We start from the raw sequence: 13489 nt of genomic DNA, 5'->3' as shown, positions 1-13489 counted from the left end.
CAGGACCCTTTTAACTGCAGAACAGAGCCTTTAAATTGCACCTCACCCCAGGACGAAGGAAGAGCTTGACTGCCTACTCAACGGTCTCCAATCACACAAACACGCTTACATGTCTGCACTGTCCTGCTACACCAATATGGACAAGAAAAAGGAAGACTTTCTCCTGACCGCTGGAGCCTAGTCTTTAAGACAGGCAAGAGCAGGAAGATTGGCTAACACCAGAATGCCACATCCTCTCACAGTCAACTTTGACACCTTTAGGGTTGATACTGCGAGATAAGCTGAGGAAATTCCAGCTCTAAACGTCTATTAATTTGAGAATTCTCCCACAGGAAATTTTGCTTGGAGGATTAGTTATGGTAAAATACATACAAATCGGCCATTTTCATCATTTTAAGGGTATTGTTCACTGTCATTAAGTATAGTTACATCATTGTATGCTTATTTTTTAATCACTAGTTAAAATGTCAAGGAGACCTAAGTATAGTAAGATGTGCCCTAGTAGGCAAACTACTGTAGGATATTAAGGCTGTTTCTTTGGCTGAAACACACCATTCAGAACCATTGCCAACAAACCAAACTGAGACTGACTTTTCCAGAAATGAATTCATAAATAAGGTGATTTGTTTAGCAACCATACACACACAGCTAGTGTACACAGGCCATTTGGAAACAGTAATCTATCATACCTGGGTAGAAAACAAAATTTTTCTGAATGGATTCTCCAACTGTTTATGTATACATACTTTATGTGTAAAAAATGTAAATAGTTCATTTTTGCTTTCTTGAGAAATTCCATCCTGTTTTCCACAGTGGCTGCACCAGTCTGCATTCCCATCAACAGACTGGTGTAGCCACTGTGAAAAACAGGATGGAATTTCCTCAAAAAACTAAAAATGGAACTGCCTTTTAACCCAGAAGTTTCACTGCTGGATTAGACCTCAAGAATTCTGAAACACCAAATTAAGATAACCTATGCACCCCAATGTTCATGGCATTATTTACAATAGCCAAGTGCTGGAAACAGTCTAAGTGCCCATTAGTAAATGAGTGGATCAAAAACTGTGGTACATTTACACAATGGAATACTATGCGGCAGAAAGAAAGAAGGAACTCTTACCCTTCACGTCAGCATGGATGAAACTGGAGAGCATTATGCTAAGTGAAATAAGCCAAAAGGTGAAAGACAAATACCATATAATCTCACTTTTAAGTGGAAGCTAAGCAACAAAACACTCAAAGGAGCAAAATACAACCAGAGACATGGAAATAAAGAACAAACTGATAAAGAGGTTGGTTTGGAGGGGCGAGGAGGATAACAGAAGGATCAAGTCAAGGAACACCTATAAAGCTCAATATTTTGGCCCTGGCTGGTGTGGCTCAGTGGATTGAGTGCAGGCTGAGAATCAGAGGGCCCCCGGTTCGATTCCCAGTCGGGGCACATGCCTGGGTTGTAGGCCAGTTCCCCGGTGGGGGGCAACCACACATTGATGTTTCTTTCTTTCTCCTTCCCTTCTCTCTAAAAATGGAGAAATAAAATCTTAAAAAAAAACTCAATAGTTTGGAGACCCAAGAATTTCATAAATATATGGATAGAGATAAAAAGAGTTTTTTGTGTGTTTGTTGGTTTGTTTTTACTATATTACAAGCTATGATGAGAAATCATCAAGAGGAGACCATCAGAATGCAGCTAGAGATCATAGGGTGCAACCAGATATTTGAAGCTAATGTCAGACATTCTGTGAGAACAACTCACTAGTGAAATAAGAATGACTAAGAGTCCTTAACCCAGGGTCAGTACATTTTACAATTTGGAAATTACTTTTCAAAAGACATTTCAGTGAAGAAAGTGAGATTTTACCAATAAAGCTATAATTTTTCATCACATGTAAATTTAAAAGTCAAATGATTCATGATCTCTGACTTCTTCACATACCCTCTAAATTTATTTTTCATTGAAACAATGTTATTATTTTCAGTAAAAAGAAACATTCACCGTTTATCATTTTCACTGTCTTGTTAAACATATGAATTAAAGAAGCAACTTTTTTCACATAAAATGTCCTCTGTAAAGAAAACAGTATTAGCCAACAAAGTAAGGAGATGAGCACCCCCACAGTTTTATATGTGATAGACTTCACTTCATTTATTAATTTTGTCAATTGCTATTCTGTGACTAAAACTTCACACATCTTGTTGAAAAAGTTTTTGTTAGTGCTTTGCAAATACATGACTTCACAAATATGCCCAATGTAATCAATAGTAATCAAAAATAAGTGAAAAGTTAAATCAATATTCATCTTCAATACAACATGTTATATTTGTTTGGGTACATGTTTTGAGAAGCATCACTCTACTTCCCCTACAGATTATTCTAGTACATTTTGACTGATTGTATAGATTTCTAATACTAGTGTTTTCACAGGTGATATTTTGTTTTTATGTCATGAGTTAACATTAAGGGGTATCTTAGTTTGGGTTGCTGTAACAAAATAACTCATACTGGGTGGTTTAAACCACAGAAATTTACTTCTCACAGCTCTGGAGACTGGGAAATCCAAGATCAAGGTGCCAGCAGTTTAGAGTCTAGGGAGGGCCCTCTTTCTGGTTGGCAGACAGACTTTGCGTGCCCTCACATGGCTAAGAGAGAGAGAATGAAGCTTTCTGGCCTCTTCTTACAAAGGCACAATTCCCATCATGAGGACCCCACCCACATGACCTCATCTACCCCTAATTACCTCACAAACTCCGCCTCCTAATATCATCACATATGAATTTTGGGAGGACACAGCCATTTGGCTCATAACAACTGGTAACAGAAAAAACATTCATATATAACTTAGGTTAGAGCTCTTTTGGCTCCAGTGACAGACAGATAAGACTTGTGAAAGCAGCCAATAAGCCAGACGTTCCTCCAAGATGTATTCAAGGTTCATATAATACATTGTTGTATAAAACTAATACTAAGGAAAAATATGAGGTGAAGGAGCAGCAGAAAAAAGAGAATAAGAAGACAAAATAAGAGGAAATAAAAGGAGAAGAAGAAAACAGACAGGGAACACTGTGCCAGGCACTGTTTTAAGCAACTTATTAAATCTTTAAAACAACCCTACAGCCCTGGCTGGTGTAGCTCAGTGGATTGAATGCGGGCCTGCGAACCAGACGATCGTGGTTCGATTCCCAGTCAGGGCACATGCCTGGGTTGCAGGCCGGTTCCTTGCAGGCTAACTACCAGCAGGGGATGCACAAAAGGCAACCATACATTGATGTTTCTCTCCCTCTCTCCTTCCCCTCTAAAGATAAATAAATAAATAAATAAATAAAATTTAAAAAAAAATAATAAAGATTCAATTTAAAAAAAAAGAATTTAAAAAAATAAAAATAAAAAAAAATAAAACAACCCTAGGGTAGATACTATTAATATTCACATTTTACAAAATAGGTTCTTAAAATTTGAGAAACTTACTCAAAGTCACAGACAGTAGTTTATGGTGTTTACAATGATCCCACTGACATTAGCTTTGAACTACTGTCAGGCTAATCAATACTCAATTTACTTATTCTATTTACAAATAATATGCAAGCTTTATTAATTTAATGCAGCTTTACAACTTCTTGGTTAACCTATCACATAGCTTTAGAAATAGGAAAACAGTGTAGAATCACCACTGAGTACTTCTAACTAACACTATATTTAAAATCCTTGCCAAATATGGTATGAATTAAGGAATTTGAGTGCTGATGATAGCTGATGAAGTTGTGAATGAAACAAACGAAACATCTCTGGAATATATTCCCAGATATCTTCCCTGAAGGGGAGAAATCTTATATTTATTCTTTTCTCCTACTTCACCTTCCTTGATTCCTGTAGCAGACATTTGCCATTTCTTTGCCTCCCCTGCCACCATCTCATTTCAGAATCTGTATCCCCTTCCATGTCTTTGGCTTTTTGTCAACTATAAAGGAAGGAAGGAAGGACAGAAGGGAAGAAGGGAAGGAGGGAGGGAGGGAGGGAGGGAGGGAGGGAGAAAGGAAAAAGACAAAAAAGGAGGGAGGGAAGAAGGGGGAGAGAGAAAAGAAGAAACGAAAAGGGATTAGAGACAAAGCAGTGAGGAAAATAAACAAATGAAGATTATTAATGCCCTGTCAAATTACAGAAGTTAGAACATCTATGAAACAATAATAGGATGCTATAAATAGGAACATTCAGCATGTTAATTATCTATTGCTGCATGACATATTACCCCTAAACTCAGCAACTTACAAGAAACATTTATTATATCACAGTTTCTGTGGGTCAAGAATCTGGGAGTAAGATGGTTCTGTCTCAAGGGCTCTCATGAGATTTCTGTTCAGCTGTCAGCTGGGATGCAGTTTTCTGAACACTTGACAAGGACTGGAGGATTTTTTAATTTTTTTAAATTTATTTATCTTTTAGAGGAAAGGAGAGGAGAGAAATATCAATGTGTGGTTGCCTCTCATGAGTCCCATGCTGGGAACTGGCCTGTAACCCAGGCATGTGCCCTGATTGGGAATCGAACCGCGATCGTGTGGTTCGCAGGCCCGCACTCAATCCACTGAGCTACACCAGCCAGGGCTGGAGGATCGTCTTTAAGATGACTTATTTTACACAGCTGTTGGCAGGTGACCTGTTTTCACTACGCAGAAATATTCATAACACCACTGCATGCTCTTACGACATGGCAACTGGCTACCCCTACAGTAAATAATCCATAGAAAGAGAAATAAAACCCCCACAGTATCATTTATGACCTGCTATCTAAAATTTACATACTATCACTTGCATTTTTTAAAAAAATTCATTGCAAGCGAGGCACTAAATCCAGCCCATACTCAAAGAAAGGGTTGTTAAGAATACACATTTTGATGGGAGCATCAAGGAATTTATAAACATACTTTATAGCACCACATAAGAAAATAGCTGCAGGAAATTATATACATGATCAAAGTATGGCCATCAAAATAAAAATTCAATAGGAGCACTAAAAGGTAAGGTTAAGAAAAGTTAACAAAAAGTCAAAAATAATTACTATATGATGAGTAATAAGAAAAATAGGGCTCTACTACAGAAGTTCAAATTCTCAGTTAAATAAAATTCCAGGAAAAGAAAACAAAGAAAGGGGGAAATAATTAAAGGGAAAATTGTCCCAGAATCAAAGGACATAAATCACCAACTTTATAAGAGAGTTCCTCTACTGTTTAGGGTAACATATGAAAAACAATCCAAACCAAAGCATAACAACACTATAAATAAAGAGGAGATTCTATAATCTTCCAAAGTGAAAAATTACTTAAGTTTCCAAGAACCACCCATCTGGTATTCAAAGTTAATATATTTGCAGGGGTAAAGGGCTAAAATTTTTAATGTCTATTAAGTTCCCCAGGTGTTTTAAAGATTAGTCAAGTTTGGAAACCTTTGGTAAAAAGACAAGAGAGTGAGATAAACATCTTCATATTTAAGTATCACCTTTAAAATCATGGGACATATTTTCCAAATATTCTGCTACAAATAAATCCACCCCCACCCCCCACTGAATGGCAGAATTGTCCTCATTTTATAGACTCACGGTGGTGAAAGGCAAAAAGAATTTTTAAAGTACACGTGACATTTCTCCAAGATTTAGATGCAAGGAAATAGTAGTAACCTGCTCTCCAACACCACTAAAGAAAGAATAAAAGGAAATGACTTAAACTACAGCAAAATAGCCTCAGGGTGAGGAAGTTTCCTGACATTGAGATTTGTTATACACTAACATAGATGTCTAGGGATGCTAGGAATCTTGGAGTTTTTAGAAAATGTTTGATGTCTGTCTGAGTTTAGAGGACAAGCCTGAAAGAAAGAAGCTGGTTAGGAAGACTGAATGTACTTCCAGTTTGTAAGTTCTTCTTGAGCTACTGCTGGGTGCCTGGTGGTCTTTTAAGATAGCATTTTCAAATGTATTTGATCATAGAATACTTCTCAAATCAAAGTGTGTGAATAGGTCTCCAACAAGAGGAACTACTAACACATAATGTTTATTTGCATAAAAAAGAAAAATCCAGATTAGTTGCTGCAAGAAAATAAAAAATAATATTAACAAAACTTATCAAGCTTAGTAAACCAGTGTGATCTCATATTTTGCTATAAAATGACATTAATTTTAAAATATGATACAAAAATATAAATGTTTATACACACTCATATAAAAAATCAATTCTCCTTTTTCAGAACATGCAAGTGTTCACTGAAGTTATCTGATACTAGATAAATATAAAAATATTTTATACAATCAATTAGAAAAATGTAATGGAGGGTTGAAATAAGAGTCTACTCCCTAGACCAATAAAAGTGATAAAACACCTATCAATAAGATTACAGAAAACATACAAGCTCTATATCAAGAATCTGGTAGTAATTAACTAAACTATATCAAAGAATATTTGAAGAAATTAAGAATTTCAGGAATGGAAAAGTCAGTATTGTAAAGATATCAGTTTCACAAAAATTAGCCCACAGATTTAATACAATTCTAAGTAAATTAATATGGCTAGGTGAGTGGATGAATAGGTGAGAATAACATAGAAAACTGACTATATATCAAGAATAAATATATTAAAATAAACAGAACCAGATGTCATATTTATCATAGAAATTTAACTCCTCTCCCTCCAAAGTCCCACTGAACAATGACATTAAATATATTATTGAAAAAGATAACTAAATTTACAAGGAAGAGGACAACAAAGAACACCAGCTGGCAAATGATATCAACAATGATATCCTTTTTGGAAGATGGAAGAGATATGATAGCAGAAAAGAAGAGGATGCTGTAAGATGCCTCCCCCAAAGAACCATGTGGATTTATCTCAGTGAACCCTTGGGAGGCTCAAAATATGGACAAGTCAGGTACCCTAGTTGTGGGCATAAGAGGCAGAGATAAAAACAGAGAAATAGCCCTGGCTGGTGTAGCTCAGTGGATTGAGCGCAGGCGTGCGAACCACACAATCGTGGTTCGATTCCCAGTCAGGGCACACGCCTGGGTTGAAGGTCAGTTCCCGGCAGGGGACTCATGAGAGGCAACCATACATTGATATTTCTCTCCCTCTCTCTTTCCCTTCCTCTCTAAAAATAAATAAATAAAACCTAAAAAAATAGAGAAATAAATCAAAAGTCAGTATACAAAATGACTGAAACAATAGGTTCTCTTCTCAATCCAGCACACTCAAACCACGAAATCTCTCTGAACAAAATAAAATCAGAAAGGCTCTATGCTTAGACACAAGAATAGGCACAAAATGTACAGCAGAGTATAGTAGAGAAGTACATTGTGTAAACCTACATCCTGAGTAGTGAGAAGTCAGGATCCTTCCTACACACTAGAGTTTTTGTGGATCATCTACATGTCTCACAAACAGAATACTAGAGGGTCCTAAAAAAAAAAACACAAAAACTGAATGGCCTTGAAACAATTACTAATATCTAATACTAATGATATCCTAGCCCCCGAATCACCCTATAGTGAAGGAAGCCATTCAGCTTTTTTAGCACCTTACTTTGAAATATAAATGAATAGTCTGAGTCACCAAACATTTGAGGGGAGTCTCTAACATCTAATGCTGAAATAACAAACAAAAGAAGCAGCTGGGGGTGTAAAAGGGGAAAAAACCCACCTGAGATGCAAGAAAATGACAACAAGAAAAGATTCAAAGATTTTTTAATTAAAAAAAATATTTTATTGTTATTACAGTTGTCCCATTTTTTTTCTACCCTTTATTCCCCTCCAACCTGCACCTGCCTCCCCACCTTTATTCCCTGCCTTAGTTCATGTCCATGGGTCACACATATTAGTTCTTTGGCTTCTACATTTTCTGTACTATTCTTAACCTTCCTGTCTATTTTGTGCCTACCATTTATGCTTTTTATTCCTTATACCTTTTCCCCCATTCTCCCCCATTCTGCTCCCCACTGATAGCCCTCCATGTGATCTCCATTTCTATAATTCTGTTCCTGTTTTACTTGTTTGCTGTTTGCTTTTGCTTTTGTTTTAGATTCAGTTGATAATTGTGAGTTTGTTGTCATTTTGCTGTTCATATTTATTTATTCTTATTATTGTTCAAATACAGTTATCTCCATATACTAGTCATATTTTTTATCATCTTCTTTTTCTAAGTCACTCTAACATTTCATATAATAAGGGCTGGGTGAGGATGAACTCCTTTAACTTGATCTTATCCAGGAAGCACTTTATCTGCCCTTCCATTCTAATAGTTTTGCTGGATAGAGTAATCTTGTATGTAAGTTCTTACCTTTCATGACTCTGAATACTTCTTTTCAGCCCCTTCTGGCCTATAAAGTTTCTTTTGAGAAATTAGACTATCAGCTGATTGTCTAATAGGAACTCCTTTGTAGGTAACTATCTCCTTTTCTCTTCCTGTTTTTAAGATTCTCTCCTTCTCTTCAATCTTGGCTAGTGTAATTATGATGTGCCTTGGTGTGTACTTCCTTTGGTCAAACTTCTGTGGGACTCTCTGAGCTTCCTGGAAATCTACTTCCTTTGCCAGATTGGGGAAGTTCTCCTTCATTATTTTTTCAAGTAAGTTTTCAGCTTCTCGCTCTTCCTCTTCTCCTTCTGGCACCACTGATTCAGTTGTTGGAACACTTAAAGTTGTACTGGAGGTTCCTAAACCTCTTGTCACTTTTTTGAATTCTTATTTCTTCATTCTGTTCTTGTTGAATGATTATTTCTTCCTTCTGCTCCAAATCACCCTTCCCTTAACTGTTGGTTTCCTGTATACTTTCCTTTATTTCACTTTGCATAGCCTTCACTTTTTCCTCTATGTTGTGATCATACTCAGCCATTTCTGTGACCATCTTGACTACCAGTGTTTTGAACTCTGCATCTGATAGGTTGGCAATCTCATCATTGCTTAGTTCTGTTTTGAGAGCTTTGATCTGTTCTTTCATTTGGGCCATACTTTTTTGTCTTGCATGCCTGTTACACTGTGAGAGGCAGAGCCTTAACTATTCACCAGGGCAGGGCAACCCGCTTTGCTCTGTATGTGGGGGAACAGTCCAAGAGGGAACAATGCCACCTGCTAAGCTCTCTGCAGGATTTCAGTCACTTCCCCAGCTACTCACAAGTAAATTGGGCCTTTCTGGTGCTGATTGCCAGGTAGGTAGCTTTGTGTTTGTTCTGTGGATCTCTCCAACAAACTCTCCTGTGGGGCTGGGAGTTTCTCCCACTGCCGCAACTCCCACAGGTTTTAACAGCCAGAGGTTTTGAGGTTTTATTTCCCAATGCTCGAACCCTGGGTTGCACAGTCTGTCTCGATCTCCAGTTGTTCCTCCCGGTTTATCCACACACAAATATGGGACCACTTGGTTCACCACCAGCTACCACCCCACCTGCCCAGTTTGGAAGCCATTGCCTGCCATGCGTCCTCTCCCCACAGCTGTCCATCTCTACCCATCCTACCAGTCTGAATGAATGTTTCTTTTTTAACTCCTTGATTGTCGGACTTCCATACAGTTTGACTTTTTGGCAGTTCTGATTATTTTTTGTTTTTAAATTTGTTGTCCTTCTTTTGGTTACATGAGAAGGCAAAGTGTATCTACCTACGCCTCCATCTTGGCCAGATGTCTAGGATCCAGATATTTTGTTATGCCCCTTGGTGGGAAAGATTTCACATATATGATATATGACCAAACAGAATATTATTTTTAAAGTAATAACAAAACAGAAAATACCTCCAGAAAAGTTAAAATTTAATCATAAAAATTAAAATTCAATAGATCAGATTGCTAAGTTCCAGATAGTATAGCAAAGAAAAGATTAAAGAAATAGATTATGGTGCAGATAATTTTAACAAAAACAAAAAGAACGATACAGAAGATATAATATCTGACTAATAAGAATTCCAAAAAGAGAACAAAGGAGGAGTAAAATAATAATTTTTTCCAAGTAAAAGAATTTCTATATTAAAAGAATCTATTGAGTACTGAGGAGTATGCATAAATAAAACTACACCAGTATCATCAAATTCTAGAACAGAGAGTCTAGAAAATTCCAGAGAGAAAACAGATCACTTAAAGGTAAATTAAACAATTAATTCAGATCATTTAAAAATTATGACAATTAAGTCAAGTAAGAATCATCAAATAATTCGAAAACTAGAAGGTGAAAGTAATTTAAGAACAATTGTATACTCAAGAATTTTCCCACATATTACTGATTAATTATAAAAAGAAAATAAAAAGAAAAGTAGTAACTTATAGTAGAGAAATAAAGAGCAAAGTAATGGTTATAAGGATGACTGGTTCAGTGACTGAGTGCTGACCTGTGAGCCAAAGGATGCTCAGCAGCATAAAAAAGACAGAAATCATAAAAAAGGACCAGACAGAAAAAGTAATGCAATAGGTGAAATAAATAATACACTGTAAGAAATAAACTATAAGTTAGATTAAGCAGAGGATCAAATCAGGGACTTAGGAGGCATTATAGAAAAAAACACCCAAGCAGAGGAGCAAAAAGAAAAAAGAATTTAAAAAAAAGAAGTTTAAGGGACCTTTGGGAAGCATGAACTGTAACAACATTTGTATCATAGGGATACCATTAGGAGAAGAGAGATAGCAAGGGATTGAGAACATATTTGAAGAAAAAAATGACTGAAAACATCTCTAACCTGGTGAAGAAAAAATACATACAAGCCCAGGATGTGCAGAGAGTCCCAAACAAGATGGACCCAAAGAGGCCCACACCAAGACACATAATAACTAAAATGGTAAAGCTTAAAGACAAAGATAGAATCTTAAGAGCTGCAAGAAAAAAAAGTTAGTTACCTACAAGGCAGCTCCCATAAAACTGTCATCTGATTTCTCAACAAAAATATTTCAGGCCAGAAGGGACTGTCATAAAATTATTCAAGGTGATGAAAGAAAAGCAAGGACCTATAACCAAGGCTACTTTACCCAGCAAGTCTATCATTTAAAATTGAAAGAGAAATAGAGTTTACCAGACAAAGAAAAGCTAAAGCGCTTCTTACCACCAAACCAGTATTCCAATTAATGTTAAAGGGCTTGCCTGGAGGAGGAAGAAGAGGAGGAGGGTAAGAAAAGAAAAAGGCAAAACACAAGAAGGTAAAGGGGGGGAGGAGGAGAAGGAGAAGGAGAAGAAAGGAACAGAGGGACATAGTTAAGAAATAAGATGGCAATAAAATATATAAGTATGTGTGTGTGTAGTTTATGTATATATACATACACACAGAGACATACATATAAATATCAATAATCTCTTTAAATGTGAGTGGCTTAAATGCTCAATTCAAAAGCTGAATGGATAAGAAAACGAGACTCATATATATGCTGTCTTCAAGAGACTCACCTCAGGACGAAAGATAAACACTGACTAAGAGTAAATGGGTGAAAAAAAAGATAATTCATGCAAATGGAAAGGGAGAAAAAAGCTGAGGTAGCAATACTTATATCTGACAAAATAGACTTTATAAGGTTACAGTAAAAGACAAAGAAGGACAGTACATAATGATAAAGAGAACAATCCAACAAGAGAATATAACCCTAGTAAACCTTCATGTACCCAACATAGGAGCAGCTAAACATGTAAAGCAAATCTTTTTTAAAATATATTTTGTTGATTATGCTATTACAGTTGTCCCACTTCCTCCCCTTCATTCCCCTCCACCCTGCACATCTCCTCCCATCCACATTCCCCCACCTTAGTTCATGTCCATGGGTCATACATATAAGTTCTTTGGCTTATACATTTCCCATACTATTGTTACCCTCCCCCTGTCTATTTTCTACCTACCATCTATGCTACTTACTCTCTGTACCTTATCCCCCTCTCTCCTCTTCCCACTCCCCTATTGATATCTGTCCATGTGATCTCCAGTTCTGTGGTTCTGCTCCTGTTCTAGTTTGTTTAGTTTTTTGTTTGTTTGTTTGTTTGTTTTAGGTGTGGTTGTTAATTGTGAGTTTGCTGTCATTTTACTGTAAATGTTTTTAATCTTTTTTTTAGATAAGTCCCTTTAACATCTCATATAATAAGGGCTTGGTGATGATGAACTCCTTTAACTCTACCTTATCTGAGAAGCACTTTATCTGTCCTTCCATTCTAAATGAAAGCTTTGTTGGGTACAGCAATCTTGGATGTGGGTCCTTGCCTTTTATAACTTGGAATACTTTTTTCCAGCCCCTTCTTGCCTGCAAGGTCTCTTTTGAGAAATCCACTGACAGTCTTACCGGCATTCCTTTGTAGGTAACTGCCTCCTTTTCTCTTGCTGTTTCTAGGATTCTCTCCTTAATTTCAATCTTAGGTAATGTAATTATGATGTGCCTTAGTGTGTTCCTCCTTGGGTCCACCTTCTTTGGGACTCTCTGAGCTTCCTGGATTTCCTGGAAGTCTATTTCCTTTGCCAGATTGGGGAAGTTCTACTTTATTATTTGTTCAAATAAGTTTTTTACTTCTTGATATTCCTCCTCCCCTTCTGGTACCCCTATAATTCGAATGTTGGAACATTTAAAGTTGTCCTGAAGGTTTCTAAGCCTCTCCTCATATTTTTGAATACCTGTTTCTTCATTCTTTTCTGGTTGTCTTTTTTTCTTCCTTCTGGTCCACACCATTGATTTGAGTCTGTTTCCTTCCCATCACTACTGGTTCCCTATACATTTTCCTTTATTTCACTTAGCGTATCTTTCATTTTTTCATCTAATTTGCAACCAAATTCAACAAATTCTGTGAGCATCCTTATTACCAGTGTTTTGAACTGTGCATCTGATAGGTTGGCTCTCTCTTCATCACTTACTTGTATTTTTTCTGGAGCGTTGATCTGTTCTTTCATTTGGGCCATTTTTTTTTGTCTTGACATACCTGTTACATAGAGATGGGCGGAACCTTAGGTGTTCACCAGGGTTGGGTAATGCATATTGCTGGGTTGTAATGCTGTATGTGGGGAAGGGGTCCAAGAGGGAACAATGGTGCTTGCTCCACTCTCTGCCAGATTTCAGTCACTTCCCCCACTTCCCACAATCAAATTGGGCCCCTCTGGTGCTGATTCCCAGATGGGTGAGTTTTTGTACGTTCTAGGACCCTGTGGGTCTTTCCAACGAACTCTCCTGTGAGGCTGGGAGTTTCTTCCAGCACCTCAACCTTCATGGGAATTTTTTTAAATATATTTTATTGATTATACCATTACAGTTGTTCTATTCCCCCCCTTCATTCCCCCCTACCCACACACTCCCTCCCCCACCATTCTCCCCCCCCTTAGTTTATAACCATGTGTCTCAAGTTCTTTAGATTCTATATTTCCCCCACTATTCTCGCCCTCCCCCTATCTATTTTCTACCTTCCATCTATGCTATTTTCTGTGCCTTCTCCCCCCTTTTCCCCCTCCCACCCCCGTTTTTTTTAATATATTTTATTGATTATACCATTACAGTTGTTCTATTCCAACCCTTCATTCCCTTCCCCCC

General features: G+C 37.1%; 1 protein-coding gene across 1 annotated transcript in view; it reads right to left on the bottom strand.

The window, feature by feature from the left end:
- Positions 1 to 13489, bottom strand: part of ZMAT3 (zinc finger matrin-type 3) — a 55821-nt gene that overhangs the window by 28831 nt on the left and 13501 nt on the right. The window lies entirely within an intron of this gene.

The sequence above is a fragment of the Sturnira hondurensis genome, unplaced genomic scaffold, assembly GCF_014824575.4.
Source record: "Sturnira hondurensis isolate 20B ecotype Veracruz unplaced genomic scaffold, ASM1482457v3 Scaffold0005279, whole genome shotgun sequence".
Taxonomy (NCBI): domain Eukaryota; kingdom Metazoa; phylum Chordata; class Mammalia; order Chiroptera; family Phyllostomidae; genus Sturnira; species Sturnira hondurensis.
Note: the sequence above shows the minus strand (reverse complement) of the source record. Positions and strands in the feature narration are given on the sequence as shown.